General features: G+C 42.4%; 1 protein-coding gene across 6 annotated transcripts in view; it reads left to right on the forward strand.

The window, feature by feature from the left end:
• Positions 1–22,001, forward strand: part of TOX2 (TOX high mobility group box family member 2) — a 258,535-nt gene that overhangs the window by 156,643 nt on the left and 79,891 nt on the right. The window lies entirely within an intron of this gene.

Here is a 22,001-nt window from a genome sequence, read left to right on the forward strand (position 1 = left end):
AGCTGCCAAGGATTGTGGTGGTACCAGGCACTGGAACTGAAAGCAGGGAGATTGTCTCTCCTGTGCGCTCAGTGTCCCCCTGCTGGAGCATAGGGCGGACTGGAGAAGGAGGAATCAGTCTGACTGGAGTACTGAGGGGTGAGGACCTGGGTGGCGAGGGGTGTGACTGGGACAAAGAGCTGTAAGATAGTGAGGGTGGGCTAAGACAAGGGGCTGAGTGGAGTTAAGGATCTGAGACTGGCATGAGGACAGACTGGATGGGCCAAAGGCAGAAGGTATCGGACGTGGGTGGGGGACTCTTTGACCACTAAGTACACTCCCTTCAGAACCTGGAGTAGAACTCAGGATCCCTGAGTCTCATCATTCCTCTGCCATCAGCAAATACCTGTGAAACCTGCTGGCAAAATCTGTGGCTCTGTTTCCTCTAATGGCTGGCCCACATGTAGGATGACTACTAATGTCACCAGTTACTCTGGTAACACAAGTAGCAGAGGTGTGTGCTGTGGATCTAAGTGTCCTAATCCGGCTGATGAACCATATGGGAGTTCCACATGGAATTTCTATTTTTTTTCAAATCTAGGAAATTACATCCAAAAAACCTACATTAAAAGAATGATAAGGTTTCAAAGTCAAGTACTCAAAAGTTAGAAATTGCCAGCTTTTAAGGTTGTCCATGCAATCTTAATTCAGCCCCCTTGTGCATATGCATCATAGTGCATTCAGTCTTTAATTACATGAACACATACCATTTGTAATTAAAGACTGTATCATAATTTCCTCCGTCAAAGATGACAGTGTCATACTGATGTCTAAGAGTTTCAGGTTCTGGAATTTGCATACTCTGTTTTCATACTCTATATTTTAACTATAACCTCTTTGGGAACAATAAATAATGGTGGCAGCAATTTGTAGTTTTTCAAAGGCAAGGACTAAAAGGGAAGTCTCATCAGAAGTTAGCTGCAGTATATATGGGGCCAAAAGATGTTTCTAAAGTGTTTAATATCTATAGACAGGAGTATTTTGTTTGTTTCTAATGGGGGATCCCTTTGGCTTCACTAGTAATTTCCAGATGACAATAACCCCAAAGGCTGAGAGTCTGAGCATTATACTGTATCCTACTTCCACTGACTATATGCCATTTGTGTAGAGAGGAGGAGGGTATTGGCACAATTGTGCAGTGTGGAATAAAGTTGCTATTGCCACTTGTCTGGGGCAGCTGGCTTTCCCGAATGCATGGCGCTCCCACGCCATCCCACAGTCTGTGCCACATATTTTGTTTGTTTGTTGTCCTTTAACTTTTATGCCACTCTCTCCCCTTTGATGTACATCTCTACCCCCATCTAACTTGACCCGATATAACACAAATTCAAATATAATGTGGTAAAGCAGTGTCCGGGGGGGGGGCGGGGCTGCGCACTCCTGCGGATCAAAGCAAGTTCGATATAACGCGGTTTGACCTATAAAGCGGTAAGATTTTTTGGCCCCCGAGGACAGCATTATATCGGGGTAGAGGTACATTAGATACCATGGAAATGATGTTATTTTATGGGTGGAGCTCTGTGGCATGCACAAATGTCATATGAAGTCAATATAAGTAATGGTTTTAATTTGTGTCATGACCTCATATATGAGATAAAGATAGCTTTTTATATTCCCGTATGTATTTGTTTACACTATTGTAACTCAACATATAATCTATTTTAACTGCAATGGGCAGTCGGAGTAGAATAATTTTTAACTTCAAACAGCATGATCTCACAGACCCAGAAAGAGCTGAGCTTTTGTAAATAACCACGCAGTGTAACTGTGGGTATTCTTTGATGACTCCCGTAACACTCTTGAAAATCTGCTCTGCAAATGTGTTACAGTTGATCTTTAATTATTTCATCTGAAAATTATTTATCTCTTTGCTCACAATTGCCTCCTCTTAGCATCTTATCAAGTTGGACTGTTCACAATATTTACTCCTCATTCCTGAAGATGATCTGAGTTTACATGCCAAAAAGCAAGGCTAAAAACTACTTTTAGACTTGTTTCCAATCAAAATATACGTTGTGTTAAATTGCTTTCTTCCAACCTTCTTTATGCAGGTTTCATTGGTAATGAACAAATGTTCTTGCAGTAGTTTGTTTATACAGAATATGGAATCACAGCCTGCATGCCATCCCTACAGTTGAATTACTGCTAAAATATAGGCTAAAGAACACAAAGGAATGGAAAATTCCATGGCTTTTGTTTCAGACATAGGGGTTAGGATGACTGTACAGTGATGTAGGTGTATGCACACTGAATACCTCTATTTTTATTTAAATGTGAACCATTTTTAGCGGCAAATAACAGAAAGTGCTTACAATAAAAATAATAGGCTGTAAAATGCTTTGTTATGCAATGAGTAGATCAGAGAGCTGCATCAGCCACTCTTCAAATGCTCTTGGTGAACTGAGAAATAGGTTCTAATTTGTAGGTAAGACTTTTCTTAGCTGGTAAATATAAAGGGCTAAATCCTAACCTCCTTACTCCATTTTTACCCTGTCCATGGCCTCAGTGGGGGCTTATTTTCACAGTGTAAAGAGTAAAAAGCAAATATTTGGCCTTGGAAAATATTAACTGAAGTCAGATTTTGCCTATATGCTCGGGGTTCTACTGATCGCCATATTTGGGGTTGGGAAGGAATTTTCCTCCAGGGTAGATTGGCAGAGGCCCTGGAAGCTTTTCGCCTTCCTCCGCAGCATGGGGCAGGGGTCGCTAGCTGGAGGATTCTCTGCTGATTGAAGTCTTTAAACCACAGGATTTGGGGACTTCAACAGCAGAGTCAAGGGAAAGGGGTTGGGACGGCTTTTGTGGCCTGCATCATGCGGGAGGTCAGACTAGATGATCATAATGGTCCCTTCTGACCTTAAAGTCTATGAGTCTATGAGATTTCTCCTTTTGAGTCCCTCAAATCTGTGCCTGCATTTTGCATCTACAATTAAATTGTGGGTGCAAATCTGAGTATTTTCAGCTGTAGCCAACTATCTATCTGCAGATGGAAAATGTTCAGGCCCCAAATGGGAGGCCAGGACTCAACCTTCCCAGAGTACACCGTTCCTGAATATCCTACTTCATGCATCAGTGGCACAGATCGAAATGGTTTAAGTCTATGTGGATCAGAAAAATCAAAGCTACCTTTTAAATAAAGAATCCTGTTTGAGTCCTGCCACTGTATAAAAAAAAAAAAAAAAAAAATGTGGCATGCAGTGTCAAGAGAAATTACGATGATTGCTACAGATAACAGCTCGTCATCCAGAGAAAGATATGTTTCCATACCATCTGATGCATGGCAGGAAGCCAGCTGGTAATGTTACGAATCCGAATGTTTCACTCTGACTCTGTTGGTTATAAAGCGTCCCATAATGCTGTATCTGGCTATTATATTTGTGTCTCAGCTCTACAGAATCCCATTACTATCCTTCCGTTTATACCATGGAAATTGTTTGGTTTCTCAGAACTGGCTTGCGGAGAACGTGGGATTGTATTGCTGCAGTTCTTCAACATCCATAAAAATTCCCAGTGTCGTACTTCTCACTGATCTCTCGCTGCTGTGGGCATTTCTCATTATAAAGTGAGATGCACTAGTCAGCTGTTACGCACTTTTGCAGGAGAGTCACAATCTTCACTTACGGTCCTGCATTGCAGCCAGTGATGCAAACCCCAAACTCCGGATGGGGACAAAGAGGAAGTAGTATTGTTGAATCCCTGTCCCTCAGCCTTCAGGTGTTGCTGAAGTTGATTATAGATGCCGCATAGTTGGGGTTTAGAGGGCAGGAGGGCTGCCCTTCACAGCATCTCCTGCCAGCCAACCCATGCAGTGGCATTGGTGATGGGGCCCTAAAGGGAAGCATTTGCCTTCAAGAAGTATGTTGCAGCCATACCCATAAGCATGAGATTTGGAGACTCCGACTCAAGTTAGAATGGCTTTCTGTAGCAGCAAGGCATGGTCAGGATGGGTGGATCTTTGGATTCCCGGCAATTTGTCTTCTCTTTCCCACACAAAAACACGCACGTTGACACCACAACACAGACTGAAATGCAATAGTCACTATAGTATATGAATATTAATAAAAGCTTTATTTTTACTGAAAGCTCTGGCAAGTGAAGTCTTCTCTTAGAGCAGGTGCAGTATGGACCAGATCTCCCCTCCCCACCCTCCTTGTGAGCCTCACCTCTGCTTGTGTGAGCCCTGCAAGGCTCCACAAACCAAGTTTCTTTCACTGGGATTGGACATTAGGTCAAACTCTGGTAGTTATCAAGGAAACTTGGGTCCTGCAGAACATGAGCTTCCCAACTCCCACCTAGCATAATCCTGAATGTGCTCATGACGCTGTGGAGACTCTCATGGTGTGCAGCTTCTTTGCAACCCCAGGAGGTACACTGGCTAACTAGCTCTGCAGGTAAATGGAGGCCTGCCTTCCACTGACAGCAGGACCTGGGCCCTTCTGTTTCCTGGCTCCTGCTCTCCTGTGTGTGTGAGCACTTCATGTTCCCCACATATTCAGGAGAGGCAGCAACCCTTGCCTGGTCACTCTCCTGCCCCCAGGATTCTGGGGAAGTGACAAGAGCTAGCTGCCCCTCCCCTTTGAAATTCAGAGACTAAGAGGGCCACCAAGCCCAGCATGGGGGGAGGGGAGCAAAGGGAAATCATGTCTCACTGATCTCTTAGAATTCTTCTAACGTGTCGATAAAGTAGTGAGTTAAAGGAGAAGTTGGCATGATTTATTTAGACATCCAAAAGGCTTCAACAAGGTCACATTCAAAAAGTCACTAAAGAAATGAAGTCATCATGGGATGAGAGGCAAAGCATTGTCTCGAATCAAAAAAAGGGTCAGGACACAGAAAACAAAGAGTAGAATTAAGTGGTCAGTTTTCATCATGCCAGAAGGTTAACAGCAGGTGCTTCAAGGTTCTGTACTAGGTCCTGTGAATTTCAGGGAGTAGTGAGGAGGTAAAATCTGCATGTGACACAAAGTTATTTAAATTACTCAGGACGAGAGAGGATTGTGAAGAACTTCAGAGAGACCACGCAAAGCGAGGTGAATGGGCAACACAATGGCAAATGGTGTTCAGTGCTGATAAATACATAGTAGGGCACATTACATGGAAAATTTTAACCTACACATACACCTTATACGGTTCTAAATTAATTGTAGCAGCTCCAGAAAGAGACCATGACATAACTGTGGCCAGCTCAATGGAGACCTCTGCTCAGTGTGCAGCAGCAGTCAGAAAAGCAAACAAGAGGTTAGGATACATAAGGAATAGGATGATGAATAATACAGAGATGTTATATTGTATTTGATATTATAAATCTGTGGTACACTGTGTGCAGGACTAGTGTGCAAAACTGATTCAATCTGGCAATTCCCATGTTTGTACTTAATAATGACTTTTAGCAAAACAAAGTATAGAATACATAAAGCCACTGTACATGGTCTATATCAATCCATATCTCATTTAGGCCATTAGATAATGCTTTGATCCTATTAATTTGCCCTAGATCCTTGTTAGCCAAGGTGACTGCGTCAGTACTGACTATGCTGTAATTTTCTACATAGTTACACTAACTGAAGTTGTCTGTGTAATTTTTCCCTTCCATCCAAGTCCTAGCTCCTTTGATTCTTCTTTTCAGTTGAGGGAAGAGAGGAAGGGAGAAATGTGGGTGCATTTCCAGATTAAACCTGGTAGCTTTCTATGCAAATTATCTGTTTGTCTTATCAATGTTGTTTTATCTAAGGCAAAGAGGTTGATCACATTAGTGCATCTGGCTTGCATGCACAAAGCTGGTCTCCTGAAGAGCTGAGCTTGTATTGCTAATACGATGCAGGTTTCATTTTCTGTTTGTCGAGAGCAACCACCTTTACCTTTGCCAGCCCACCTGCTCAATTGCAGAATGCTTCTGCTCAGAGTTGGAAACTGTCCTGTGTGCAGCTCTTAGGTCTTATCTATTTGAGCTTCCATGGCATTTCTCCAACCCTGTCTTGGTTTTCTGTGGCTGGCCTTGATTCTTTCTCTGATCACTTTAGCAGTGTATGTTTTAGTTGTAGGGCCCTGTGCGGATACAAAAATTTGGCTTTGCATCCGATGCGCATCCACGATAATTAACTTATATCGGATCCACACTCGACCTTTTATATGTACCTGCACCAGCACCCTATCTCACTGTTAGATCCCTGCGCAGATACAAATATTTGGATCCCTGTCCAATCCACAAAGATGATAAACAATACAACTGCATCTCTGGATGCAGATATAAAATGGATATCTGCAGATTTGCAGGGCTTACTTAGTAGTCAGTCACTACAGTCTACAGACCCTTGGCCGTCCAGTGAGCATTAATTTAGGGTAGGATGCTGATGACCTGCCTGTCATAAACTGGCTTTCCTTTTTAAGAAGAGTCTTGTTTGTGTTTGCAGTAATGTTGAATTGAGTTGAGTACAGGTTAGGCTGAGCAAAGGGCTAGAGAACGGTATTGGATGGAAGGGGGAATAGGTGAAAGGCGACTTACCAGAACAAACTCTGCCCCTATGGAATCAGCGCAACCCAGCGAGCATAGCTGGGAAGGGTCACAGCTCAGTCTCTAGGGTGTGGCTGGCACTATCTACTTAACACAAATGCTGAGCCTTCACTTTGGGGAACTCTGTTACTTTCCAAGGTTCCCCACTTTCACTGGACTTGGAGTAACGAAATCCCCTGCCACTCTTGATTGCCCTGACGGTGGCATACAAGGTGCTATCTGTTTGAAGCTCTCCCCTTGCCTGGCACGGCTACCTCTGTATCATTATCATAACGGTTGCATTTATTTTTAGAACAACAAAAACTGAGAGTAGTAACTGACCTTGCCAAGGAACCCAGCACTATAAGTGTTCAGAACATTATGGGCCAAAGCTTCAGCAACGGGCCTTGTCTGAGCAGCTCTGCATGGACACTGAGCAGATAGCGCAGAGCATCCTCCCCATGGGCAGAAAACTGGCTTTGGAGCCATTCTGTTGGGGTTTCTTAGCTAGTTGGCAGAAGCAATGCTTTGCACCCTGTATCTACCCACGCCACAGGATGAAGGATGGGAAGATCTGCTCAGCTGCCCCCCGACCCCTTTCTCCCCTGCCTTCTCTTGCCCTCATGCACTGCAGTTCAAGGAGCATGTGCAGAGCTGGGCCTTGTGCTTTTCATGGATTCATCACTCCTCACGGCTTCCACAGGTCCTGTTTCCCCTTTGCACAGCAGACTCCCAGCAGTCCCATGGCCAGTGGGCACTATGCAGCTGCAGAGATGGGACTCAGGTTTGCCCTAGAAACAAAATCAGAATGGTGGCGGTCTGGGCAGGGAGAAAATGGACTTTTGAAGGACTTTTAGACCCTCCCCTGAAGCAAATACTATTCTTTTGGTGCATTACCTGAGTCAAGAGACTATGAATGCAGTTGCAGGAAGTGTGCAAATGCAGTTTTCAACAAGTTCCTCTCCTATACAGGGCATTGCTGCTTTTGAGCTTATTCAGCATCCACCTGTCTTTTGATTAGGCAGTTATGGTTCTGTCACACTGCTTTATGAGGAAGTGATCCAGTTCCTGAGTGGATGAAATCCAAAGCTGAATACCAAGCAATATGTCCTAGGGAACTGCATTAATACCAAGTTAAAAGATCACATGCCGGCTGTTACTGCTTTTGTGTTACATATGATATGTGTGCGTGTCACTGAGCTGTATGGGTGCCCTGTAAACATTTCCTTTACTAGTCAGTCTAGTGAATATTTGTTTAGAAGTGATGATATTTATTGTTAGACCACCTGTTGAATGGTCTCTCCTAGAAAGTGATGGAAGCTCCAGCAATTGGGATATTTAAAACTAGGCAGGGCAAAAAACACGGATAACCAAGAATACTTCTGCATTGGCCCTTGGGGCTTTCAGAGAATTGACTAGATGAGCTCTAACAGATCTTTTCTATCTTTAATTTCTATGAAAGTAGGAAGGAATCCAGCTTGGTGACACAGAACCACATTTTGAAAACATAGTCTCTAAGGAATGATTGCATGCACAACGCAACTTCTGTGTGCAAATTATGGAATCTGCACAGGCAAAATATTTGTCCATGTAAATCCTGTCCTTTGCACAGACAGGTGATTTCATGCATTGGATCATATGCTTTCAAAAGCAGAGACAGTGTTGAGGCCTCTCTGAAAATTTGGATCTCGAGATCTATTATGGTTGATTGAAACTGGATTTTTTTTTTTTGAGTGATAGTTTTCCTTATTCGTTTTTGTTTTGCTTTCTCACTGAAGTAGAAAAGTCATATACAGTACAATGAATTTAGTTCAGTCAGCAACAACCCAGCCATGCTGATTTTTTTTCAAACCATTCAGAGAGGAGAAATACACGGAAGTGGTAGTGCCCATCTGGTTTTTATGTTGATCTTTGCCTGTTGTCCATGGATGGTCAAAAGATTTTAGTTATGACGGCCAGACTTCTGCTCTCACATCCTCAAGGTGAAGCTGGACTCCGATGTTCATCTCTGTCTCGGAGATTGTACATGTAAGCAGAGCGGAATATCCAGCCTGAGATCCATTGAGCAGATCCAAGAGCAGAATTATTGCATTGCATTTTTAATAATTTCATGGCATCTTTACCTTTTCTAATGGATCATATTGCATGGGAATATTGCAATATGGTTAGAAGAAATAGAGTGTTTGATCTGTTGTAGAAAAGGTGTTCACGCAGTAATGACATTACACTCATTTACCTGGCACGCTTTAGGAGTATGCAAATAATTAATAATATTAATAACTGAACTTTGACTATACTTAGATACTATGGATCATCAGGGGAAAATTAGGTGATTACAGTTATGTCAGAGCAAGCGGGTTCCTTTGTAATATGTAACCTATTGAAATGTAAAAATAGTGGATCATTAAAATAAGTATGTATCTATTAGATTTTATGGGCCTGATTCTTCTTTATGCTAAGGCTGCTTTACACTGCTCTGGCAATCTAAAGGGTAGTCTGAGTATAGCTATCATTTAATCTCATTTTAAGGCCTCTTTACACAGCTAGGGTGAAGGAAAATGGCATTATGTAAATGAGAATCAGGTCTACTGTTTAACTTAAAAGCATTTGCCTAACACATTTGTTCCCTATATTTATCAATTGTTGTATATTTAATTATATAACACATGTATAGTAGACTGCTCAACCAGTCACAATTCAAGGTAAAAATAATGATGGTCAGTGATGAAATTACTTATATGGTAACTCGTGCGTTTCTTGTTTATGAGGTTTCAACTGCATTCTGTTAGTAAACTCAGGCTTTTGGACTCAGAGATCATTAACCAAGCATACTGTGTTACCATATTTACAGGAAGCACTCCCAAGTTGGTGTTAAGATGAGATGTGCTTTCTGGCCTCTCACCATTGTATTGTGATCTGTACAGCCATGTGCTGTGAGTGTCTTCTGCTCTGAGAACTCTCTGTCCAAATACCCGTAGCAAACCGTATCCACCCAAGCTCTTCATATGCATGGGGAGCTCTGAGTGAGTGTGCTTTTACAGGGCTGTGTTTCAGCAGGAAGTGTAAAATTGATCCTGCAGGACCCCGTTCAGTGCCAGGATTCCTCGAGTTTCATGGACTCACTCACATAGAGAACCAGTTGCAGCTGGAGACAGAGAATGCGGCCAGGCTAGATTACAGCAGCATCAGTACTGTTTAGTATACAAATTATTCCTTGTTGTTAGCTGAGTAAATGAATTACCCAAAACACTGCCTCAGCCTCTAAAGAAATACCACATGGCACCAGGAGACAAAGGCCCAAAGTGCAGGTGAATCTAGGAAAAGATCAACTACATTTCTCATGTCTGTGGACAGCAATTCTAATTTCTGCAAGGATAACGGTAAACTAAATATGACTGTGACAAAGCTTGTGCTACTGCAACATGTAAATCTCTTCCTTCCTCTTCCTTCTCTCCCCCTTCCCCCCCCCCTCTACACACACACACACACACACACACACACACACACACACACACACACACACACACACACGCCATAGGGAATGCTAAGGAGACCTGGTAGTGATACAGACAGCAATTTGAATAGTGTATAAATGCCATAGTGACTAGAAAAATGGACAGTTAGCAAAAACACACACACACACATATATCACTAGTTTTGTAGCTATTACAGGAGTGCTGAATATATACAATACCTTCCATACTGGGGAGGCCGAGGAGGAAGGGAAAAAGCTATGAAGAAGTCAAGAAAAGATGTGAGGATCACTGAGTCCCTAGGACAACATTTTATTTATGAAGGACAGATTTCTCAGATACAGGGCCGGCTCCAGGTTTTCTGCCGCCCCAAGCAGCAAAAAAAAAAAAAAAAAAGCCGTGGCAGCGCGATCGTGCCGCTCCACTCTTCGGCGGCAATTCGGCAGCAGGTCCTTTGCTCCGAGAGGGACTGAGGGACTTGCTGCCGAAGACCCGGACGTGCCGCCCCAATAGCAGACGGAGTGCCACCCCTTGGTATTGGCCGCCCCAAGCACCTGCTTCTTTAGCTGGTGCCTGGAGCCGGCCCTGCTCAGATAAGACCAAGAATCAAATGGCCAAGTAAAGGGAAATGTCAAGCATGAGTAGAGAGATGCCCAGCATTTGGGCAAACTGCACCAAGCTCAACCACTTTGTAAAAATGAGCTACAGCAGGGGAGTGCCCAGGTCAGTAATGCGCGGCTTCCTCTGTGGAATGGAACGAACTCTTCATAAACACAGTGGACAAAGAAGCTGCATTTTTTTTAAATGGTCAATAAAATGATGCACAACTGCTCTGTATGTGACATACAAAATAAACACAAGAGTCCACATGAATGTAACAAACTGACCTAGAGTGGCTCAAAGAGAGAATAAAGTTGGAAAAGTCAAAGGTGAGCGTCTATAGAGAGCAACAAATTCTAGACCTGGATGTGTGTGAAGTGTTGCTGTTGTATAAAGGCAAAGCCTTAGAACAAGAGCTTGTGGTTGTACATCAAGGAAAGTGACCACTCTTGGGCTTATACACGTGTGAAGTGCTTGGCCTAGTTAGCAGGGTGTATGCCATAACTCTAGTAAGAAATGCAGCGCAGGCATGAATGAGCTAATCATATGGTAGGAAGATACATTCAAAAGAAAAGGCTGTCTTCAGGTGACATGCGAGATCTGGTTATGGGAGAATGCAGAACCCATTATACACAGCAGCTACCAGGTTCCACAAGCTTTGTAAAAGAACCTTGAGGAGGAGCTGCAAAACATCACAGCAGATGTCATCACTGGTGTAAGAGCCACTCCTTAGTAGACTTGGGTTCTCTCCTTCAGCCTTGTCTATGCTACCGCGGTAAGTTGACCTACATTACGCTACTCCAATCATGTGAATAACATAACTGAAGTCGAGGTAGCTTAGGTTGACTTACCGTGGCATCTACACCATGCTATGTCGATGGGAGACGCTCTCATGCTGACTTCCCTTACTCTTCTCGGGGAGCTGGAGTACCGGAGTTGAACAGAGAGTGCTCTGAGATCGATTTAGTGAGTCTTCGCTAGACCCACTAAATCGATACTTGCAGCAGTGCCGATCTACCGGTAAGTGTAGACATGGCCTGAGTAAATTTGGAGGAAATAAGGGGGGGGACTAATGCTTTTTATGAATCCCAAGGAGCTAAACAAGAACTTTGAAAAGGAGCATTTGTACATGCCACTAGGAACAAAATGTTTGCTGTGATGGCAGGAGCCAAACTCTTTTGTAAATTAAAATACATTGACAAGGTTTGGGCAGTGTCAACATCTGTCAACATTACTTTCAATATGTAATTTGTCAGACACTGCTTCTGCAGATTGCCTTTTGGAATATGGTAGGCATCGGAAGTGTTTTGTCGCATAATATTGCAGGTGCTAGAAGATCTTGCAGGAGCAAAAGGGTATACTGCTGACAACAGTCTTGGGCCACACAGCTGTTGGACACCAGCCACAACCAAAGAGAGTACTTGAAAATGCAGGAAGAGGAAACCTTAAGTTGAACAAGGCCATTGTGTCAATTTCAAATGACTGAAATCACCTGCTTAGCAGAGAAAGTGACCACAAAGGGAATAATGCCTGAAGACTCTAGTCTAAGGTGTGAGTTATACTGAGCACATAGAGATGGAAAGATAAAATGGGAATTCAAAGACCACAGGCCATGCTGAATTATACAATAAGTTCATATCCAGCTATGCAGGTCTCTCTGAGACACAAAATGGGCATGGATGCCAGAGGATGAAAAAGAGTTAAAGTATTTGAAGCATGTACTGACACCACCACCAGTGCTTCAGTTCTTTGATTCATTGTTAGAGCTGTATTAGTACAGAGATATGGGACCAGATGGCTGTAAGTTAGGCGAACTATGACAATGGTAGACAAAATTATGCACAGATCAAAAATGAGCTGCACATGTCAGTACAAAACTCTGTAATTTTCTCTATGGTTCAAGCTGTAAAACTGAAACTGGCCATAAGTCACTGATTGCAGTGCATAAGAAAGGGCTTGAAGAAGCACCAGCAAGGATACAGTGATTATTTTTGGGAGATCACTACAGTTCAAGCCAGGATATCACCTCTTAATTGCAGTAGTGCTATCAAGAGTATATGCTCCACTGCTGACCCACAAACAGATGATCTGGAACAAATAGTATCAATACATAAAAGCATGATAAAATCATCATGTGCTGTATCACTAGAAATAAGGGTTGAACTGCAGAGAGCCAGAGATTAAACACAGTAATTAATAGAAGCATCCGTGTTTCCCACTGGCTTATTCCCAATATAAAAATTAATCTTTATTGATTTCAGAAGTACTCATGGAAAATACAGTAATTCCCACAGTGGCCAGAAAGAAAATATTGAAAAGAGTAAATGAAAGACACCTAGGAATGACTCAGGCAAACAGAAAAGCTGCAGATGTTGTATTCTAGTCAGAAATGAGCAGTGATATTGAGGAAATGGTGAGGAAGTTTAGAACCTGCCTGTGGCACAAAGACTGAGAGCAGTAAAAACCTATGATACAGTTTGAAAAGCCTTCAGTCCAATGGGACAGAGTGGGAATTGATTTGTTCACTACTTGACCATCTTATCATAACAGACTTTTATCACTAATAGTGACACGTGAAGATCACAAAGGTCGATTTATAATCCGATTTGTTAATTCCATCTTTTTATGTCATAGAATTCCAAGGACTGTAATGACAGATAATGGATCATAGTTTGAAATCAGATAATTCCTGGGCATTGCTAAAACTTAAGAATTTCATCATGAGAAATCTAGTCCTAGATACCCACAAGTAAACAGCACAGCAGAATGTGGAGTCCTACAGTGAAGAACTTGCTCAGAAAAGCAAGTGATGGTGTGTGTGTGTGGGGGGGGGGAAATCTACATTTAGCAACACTCTACAAAGCAACATTGCTTCAGTATGAAAAATCACCATCACAACTTCAATGTAACAGACATATATTTACTTGATTACAAGATAAAACAGAGGAGACAAATGTGGTCTAGGCAAAGAGATTAGACAATTCAGACAGATACAAAAATATAACACAGGGACTTTTACCACAGTTAAAAAACAAAGATTCTGTTAGATTTTGGCAAGATGATTGCTGGCCAGACCAATTTATGGAGAGTAAAGAAACAGTACCTCATATTTATTAATAACTGAAAGTGGAAACATTTTACAACGGAATTGTAAATGTATGCTAATAGTACTTGGGAACACTATTCAGGACTGTGAAAGAGACTGAATAGACTGTTAAAGGCATGAAAATGCCTAAAAGTTGCTTTGCTTTACAGTAGTTCCAGAAGACTGTTAAAGTAGCCAAAAAGATTAATTGAAACCTGTTGATGAATATCATTAATGTTATTACTTTTTTTGTTTAATCACTGTACTTTATTTTGTTGAGTCAAGGAATTTGGCAAACATCTTTAAAAAGGGAAGGTGTCGTAACTGTCTAAATATATGGCACATCACCATAACATCTAAGTGCCTCACAAATATTCAGTAGCTTTTCCTCACAGAAGAGAGGAAAGTAATTATTATAGCTACTTTACAGATGGGGGAATGAGGTGCAGATATGTACCTGATTTTTGTCCAGGGTCAAGTGATGGTAGAGCTGGGAACTAGACTCAGGTCTAGTTGTTTTGGGTTGTTGTGTTTCTTACACTCACCTTAAATGGCAGGAATATCATAGCTTGTCTGTTTCCCTCCGCAATCAACAGATTCCATTGTTGTGATAAACTGCTTGGCCTTTGATCTCCTGATTTATCCACTTGCTAATCAGATTACCCCATAAAACAGAGGGTCAACAATATGATCACTTAAACAAACAAATCAGTTGTCTAATATACATGGGAATGCACAGATGGAGAGTTTGCTGTAAAATCTCCTTATTTCTCGGGGAATGAGCCCTTTGACGTGAAACTATGGTCTGAAAATGACTACGTAAAAACAGCATTTTCTTACTCAGCAGTTCTGACCCCTCTGAGAATCATTCATCTTTCTACAAAGAACAGCACAAGGCCTAAGGCGGGACCTAGGTGACCAGCACCAGACAGCTTGAGTGAGATCTCAGTGGTATGCAGGCTTCGTGCTGGCCCTTTGCGGAGGGCTATGTTGCACCCTGTGTATATTCAGCTGCCTTCTTTATTGCCAAAGTAATGTTTTTCTCCCATTTGCCCTTCAGAGGCCATAGACGTAAAGGAGAGTGAATTGGGATGTGCAGTGCAGCATCAACAGAATTGTTAACTAAGGCCCTGATTCAGCCAAATGCTAAGCACATGGTTGCATCTCATTGCTTTGCTGATAGCTCAGTGGTTTGAGCATTGGCCTGCTAAACCCAGGGTTGTGAGCTCAATCCTTGAGGGGGCCACTTAGGGATCTGGGGCAAAAATCAGTACTTGGTCCTGCTAGTGAAGGCACGGGGCTGGACTCGATGACCTTTCGAGGTCCCTTCCAGTTCTATGAGATAAGTATATTTCCATATATTATATTATATAGGAGTGGATCTTAATCGTGTGCTGAATTGCTTTGCTGAATCATGTCCTTAGTACTGATTGCAGAGCCTATTTCACCGGCGAGGATAACTGGGTCTGAAAGAATCCTGTTTGATTCTCAGTTCCCATGCCGAGTTTACAGGAGTTGCAGTTAGGGGGAAAACATCATTTAATTTATAAATTGAGTAACTGTTATATGGTGCCACTGAGAAGCAATAAACATGGAGCCCCACAATGTCATTTTTACAGCCACTTTTCACAGTAGAACCAAATGTTAAATAAAAATTGTCTAAATTAAAAAAATAAAAGCACACAGAATTATACAGTACTTGATAATTATTTTTTAGTGCTGCTGCTAAAAATGCCCTCTGAAAGGCTGCAGAATGCTGCTGGACTCCCACACATCAGGATTTTATTTCCAGCTGATTTTATTTACTTATTTTGGCTGGTCCAGGTCTACAGAGTGGAGAGTAAATATGTACAGTGAAATAGCGACTGATGATGTCTGAGCTACTCACTTGAGGTCTCACCCACCACCAAAGCGAGCGACTAGGAACTGCCGGTTCCTGTGTATGCTAGTGCCTTGCCAGTCAGTTTGCCAGGATCTTTGGGATTCTTCTCAACTGAAGGCAAGACTTTCCTCGTGATCTTCATGGTGGCTGGCACTCTGTGGTGAAACGCAAACACCTGTGGCCTTGTATGCTGCCTACCAGAACAATTGACTCCTTCCTACCAGGAAAATCCGTTCCTGGCAATATTTTGTTCAGAAGTGCTGAGCACCCACAGCTTCAGTCAAAGACAGAGGGAACTGCACGTGCTCAGCAATTCAGAAAATCAGGTCCCAGAAATTCACCATTTGTGTCTGAACACAGATGCAGGCTGCCCAACCAGCAAGTCCTTTTGCAGCTCACATCAAATCTCGTGGTCCCAATCATTATGCACTGGATCCTGCAAGACACTCAGCACTAAGGCCGTGATCCAGCAAGGTGCTTACTTGCTAAACACGTAACAAATCCGAGTGAAGTCAGTGGGCCTATTTATGTGCTTACGTGCTTTGTTGAATTGGGACTGCAGTGCTCTGTACCATGCAGGATCAAATCCTAAACCAGTGCACTAGGTTTCTGGGTCCATTCAAAGCCAAATGCCAGGCAGGCACAGGCACAAAGCCCAAGTAAAGGTGCTTTGTGCGGGGGATCTCTACAGGGCATGTGGTGATAGATAGAGCCTTTGCCCAAGGAGCAGAGCTCCAGCTCAAACGCTCTGCAGCCATTACTACTGCCCACAACTACTGTGTTGGATTTGGGGCTGTGGACACACAGGACTTGCCTGCCACCCATGCAAGCACGTCCTAGGTCTTCTCTGCACTGTCACCGAGGGAGCTGGCACAGAGCATCCTCCACAGCATGGAGGGGGTATGGAGCTCCTGATAGTGACCTCCCTATATAGCTGTGCTCCATTGAGGTCCTTCTGCAGTGAGGGTACGGGGATTAGTAGATATGGCCCTGGCTGCTTGGGAAAGCTGTAGCGCTGGAGCTGCATTGTATGTAAATGTGACAGTGTTTGAAATGGTGCCAGTCCACATGTTCAAAGCAAAACAGTAGGAGAATAATATCTGCACAATGTTAATTATGACTTTTGAAGCTTTGCCTAATTACCTTGCCTCTCTTAAGGCAACGACACAAATATTTATGAGTGGGACTTTTTATTCTCATTGTAATCAGTGACATAAATAGGTAACACCTTTATAAAGAGTTAATAAAAATGTGTAAACATAGGATAGAGCACAAAATATTGAGCAGTGTGCAGTAAAACATTCCAATATTTATTGTTTTAATTGAATATTCATGAGATGCCAATTTAAATTACAGTTCACAACTGTTGCTGTGTCTAATGAATAATTTAAACAAGTGTGGCCAAAGAGATTTCAACGCTGCATTAGCAAACTGCAAGGGATTAGCAACAGAGAATTTATAATTAGCTTTGTATATCCTATAATAAATTCATTGGAAAGATGGTTTTAATTATCCCACATGTTAATTTGGAATACAGTGCATTAATTTTTGACTGAAAAGTAACCCATTTCTCCCAGGTAATATTTTTCTCTCCTTTAATTTTCTAATAATTTTGAACAATCTGCTTCTCAAATTCAACAAGTTCCATCTGCAGAATGGCTGCAGTAATTGCAGGTCTTTTACAATCATAACTGGCACTTATACAGTGCTTCTCCTCCAACCATCTCAAAGAAGAGGAGTAAGCATAATTATTTCTTTTTACAGCTTGGGGAAACTGAGTAACAGTTTGAGATTAAGTCACTTGCCTAAGGTTTTACTGACAGTCAGTAGGAGAGATGTAAATAGATACCAGAAGCCCTGCTTTATCCATTCCCAGGCCCACGTTATATCCACTTGGCTGTGCTGGTTCTTTGGTACAATTATTGCTGGTCGAGAAATATTTTATTATCCTGCGAAAAATTTCAATTGTCAAAAAACCAAAACCCCAAAACCAATTTTTTTCTGCCAAAATTGTTCAATTTTTTGGTGCTGAAAACTGAAACATAATTCTCTTATTGGTTTTTTGAAGAAAACCTGAAATGTAATTGAAAACAGACCCAAAAAAGTCATTTTAATAATACAGTAATTTTAAATAATGGAATGAAAAATTGTCAGCGGCTCTAGATTCAATGTAACTATCCATCTGTTGTTGTGATATCTGAAATAGAGATTGGTTTGAGATTTGTTTAGTAGATTTTCTTTTCCTCCTCTCCTCCCGTCTGTCATTTTCAAGTCTTGGTTTGAGGAGGGCCTATCTGCTTTCTGGAAGGACTCACGCCTGCTGCTCCGCTCTTTGCATGCAGTTGGCTTATTGAGCTGCAGGCCATAGAAGAAGAGAACTTGAGGCTTGGCACAATGGAGTTGTGAAACCTGGCCCTGTGGTGGGTGGTTTATCGCTGTTGTGGCATGTTAATGAAGTATTTATTGTGGGATATTTGCCAGTATCACAGAAGGGACTGCCTTGCTGTTTTGACTACATTAAGATGTTCTATAAACACTGTCATGGAAGCTGCTCACCTCAAAGCTCAGTCCATGTGAGAATTGGCCTTATTGGAGGGCTGACATCTTAGCAGAGGGGGTTTAAAGCCTGGAGTAAAGTTATATGGCCAACATGCTGGGCCTTGGAATTATTCCTCCCTTCTTGTATTGGGATTAAGTTTTCATCAGAGGGTTGCATTCAGCAAGGTGCTGAGTTTTTCCTGGGCAGTACTGAATGCTTTCTGCTAACTGTGACAGTGATGGCAGTTGAGGGCACTGAGCAGTGCCCAGGAGTGGGCCTTTATTGTTTAGGATGTTGTGACTGTTCTAGTAGAGGAAGGGAACCCAAAGCTGTACATGAGAATCCCCTTTAACTGAATTTACTAAAAAAGTCAAGAAGTTTCTCAAGTTCCCAGAATCCCCGTTTTCTTCATCCAGGCAGATGGCGGCAGTGGGAAGGCACAGACGTCATGATCAAATTCAGTATACAAATACAGAGATCAAAGGGAAGAGATGTAAAAAGTGTCAGCCTCCAGGGCGCTCTGTGGCTTACCCAAGCATCAGCTGCTCCTGTCAATCAGGATAGAAAGAGAGGGAGTGGGTGAGACAGCAGGCAAGTGTACAGTGGCTTACAGTGCTTGGCGTTATGGGGAGTGTACTTGTTTTGTTATTATTTGGTTAAATTGGGGGCATGTATTTAATTTTATTTATTGAGATTTTAAATAATGAAAAGATGCATGTCCAAGGGCCTAAGTGCCCTAGCACATCATTAATGCAGTGAAATCCCAGCAGCATTCCAGTAATAATTTCACAAGAACTCAGCCAGACAGACACCCACAGAAGCTCCTTCCCAGCGCCTCATTGTTATGGAGAGCTCAACCTCAGCCCTCTATAAAAGACCTTTCAAACAGGTGGTGTTTCTTGCAGCCTGCTCAGAAAATCACCACATTTGGGCTATTTTGGACCAGGGTGTGAGGAGCAAGTTCCAGAGACTCTGAACCATCACAGAGCATGCCCTGCCAGCCGCCCTTCTCTTCTGTAATGAGGGAGATCCAGCTCAGGCACCCCTGCCGACTGCAGCTGTGGCAGTATGGCCCAGGGAGAGAGGCAGTCCCTAAGGTGGGCTGATCCCAGGCCATTTAGGGCTTAGTATGTCATGATCAACACCTTAAACTCCACCCAGAGACCAATGGGCAATCAGTGCAGATCTGGAGCAGTGGTGTCACATGCTCCCAGAGAGATGCCCCACTCAGTAAGCGAGCTGGTGGTTCTGCACTGGCTTCGGTCTCAGAACAATTTTAAGATGCAGCCCCACGCAGAGCACATTGCAGTAGTCTAATCTTGAGGTAAGAAATGTGGAACACCGGCAATGTCTGCATCCAAAAGGGAAGGGCAAAACCTCCTACTCACAGACAGTAAAAAGCTGACCGGGCTACTACTGTAATATGTTCAGAAGCTGGGGGTCTCAAATCACCCCAGCATTGCAAACCCTCAAAACTAATGGCAGACGTGCTCCCCAATCAAAAGGGCTGATACTACTGCTGTTCCCCCCCCACCCACCTGTATTACCTCATTCTTTCTGGGTATGCTCTTTCCAGTTATAAAGCCCTACTGTTTATATGTATGGAGACTGTTGTATCTTCTTAGGGCTGTATCCATTTTGAAAGCACGCATTGAAGTTCTGTGGACTGGGAGATATTTTAGAGAATCAAGATCCTTAGGCCAACATAAGGCAAAACATATTCAGGGCCTGGCATGACATGGCATGCATGTGCCTTTTGGTTTATAGTGAATGAAAGAGCTTCCCTTCCAGGTGCTATTGTTTAATTCCAGATTTTTAAGTTGATAAGATCTATGTGATGTATGATTTGATCTGGAATGTAAACATAGATTTGGCATGTGTCCTTAATATCTGATTGGATGGAAATGCAGTTGTGGTGTTGAGTGTGCCAATCTTTCTGAAATATTTTGGTGACACAATGTGCAAAATGAACAGGGGTAACTTTTCGAAGTACCCTAATTGAAATGTTTGTCATTGCCTTTGAGTTTTACCATATCTATTAACATGGCCCTCTGACATGTCTAATGTGGAGATACCGAGATGGAAATTTTCCTATTGTTCTCCTCTCCCTGGTGCACTGAAAAATAGTTATTCTGTCCTTTCATGCTTATAGTAATTCCTAATGAGTTTGGCCACTCTGGTTCCAAAATATTAACTGCGCACTACCCCAGATACTGATGTATTTTGGCACATTATAAATACTTAAATAGAGAGACTTCGCTGTTATTGGAATGACTGAGGCTTTAACTGGTGGCTTAATACACCTCTGTTTTGGATGCTTGGGTTTATTTAACATGATAAAACAATAATGTAGCCATAATGTAATACATTGTAGCTGACACTTATGGATCAAGATCCTCCTTCCAAAAATTTAATCCCAACTGGGAAAATCAAACCTGTAATAGGTCACATGTTGGTCTTAGTTTTCCCATTGGGATTAAATATTTGGGGGAGTATGATTTGGGAGCAAGTGTTTTTGATTACGTGAGTCCCATATGGTCACTGTGATTAATTAAAGATCTGCGCAAAGCACAGTTTTTGTTTTTATAATGAAGATCTAGGACAGAGCTAGGCATCCTTAGATCCAGTGCATTTCAAATCCCATGAAAAGCACACTCTGGCTTTCTTGATTTCATAAGGGAAAGAAAGAAGGAAGTTCAGGTGTTCTTTATCCCTCATAAAGAAGCAAGAGGGGCACAAGACCATTTTTATTAACAATCCTTTGCAGATCACCTTTAATATATTACTGTTAATGTCATGAAATATATACACCTCTACCCCGATATAACGCGACCCGATATAACACGAATTCAGATATAATGCGGTAAAGCAGCGCTCGGTGAGGGGGGGGCGCGGGGCTGCGCACTCCGGTGGATCAAAGCAAGTTCGATATAACACAGTTTCACCTATAACACAGTAAGATTTTTTGGCTCCCGAGGACAGTGTTATATCGGGGTAGAGGTGTACTATAACATATACAGGAGGCACAATGGGCCCTGTTAATGAGGCAATTGGGCCTTTAAAGATGGTATTTCTTGATGTTTTATGACTTTAACTGTGCAACCTTAATGTTACATTAATGTAGCTTTTTGCATTTACCATCATTTGTGTCTTCATTTACCCTAGCTCAAATAAAAATTAAAAATGTTTATCAGTTCTCATGATTCAGAGCAGAAACTGAAGTGGTCAGCAGCTGGGGTAAGAAGGTAGTTCTCATGCATCCCTTTTCCCTCCACTCTTGGGGTAAGTATTGTACATACAGGTGCATTGTGGGAGTTTTACACCTGTTAGAGGTATCCAGCATTGGCCATTGCCAAAGACAAGGTACTAGATTAGAGGAACTATTGATCTATTCTGCTATCTACTTATATGTCCCCACTCAGAGTAGTATTTGAGCACCTCAGAGGTATTAATTAATTTACCCTATGAGGTAGGCACATATCATTATCTCCATTTCACAGATGGGGAATTGAAGTACAGAGGTTAAGTGACGTGCCTTGAGACTCTCTGTTAGAGCTGGGATTTACAGCCATGTATCTCGGATACTGGGCCAGTGCCTTAGCCTTAAAACCATCCTCCGTCCCTGTATCCTGGTGTTTCTGGGAACTCTCTCAGTGTCATAAAAACATGCTGCAAACCAACAACCCCAGATAGTCTTCACTGGAATGCTAATCTCTCTAATTCAAATGCAATTTACAGCATTTCCAGGTAGATCAGATCAAAACATAGAGGGCTAAATTCTGCCATAATTGATACCCTGTGCAATTCCATTGAGTTTGTTGAGGTAGTCTGGGAAATAACTGGGGACAGAGTTTTTTCCAGTGTATGTTCGGGTGCCCACTCTTGTTAGCTGT

Source organism: Chrysemys picta, chromosome 13, assembly GCF_011386835.1.
Source record: "Chrysemys picta bellii isolate R12L10 chromosome 13, ASM1138683v2, whole genome shotgun sequence".
Taxonomy (NCBI): Eukaryota; Metazoa; Chordata; order Testudines; family Emydidae; genus Chrysemys; species Chrysemys picta.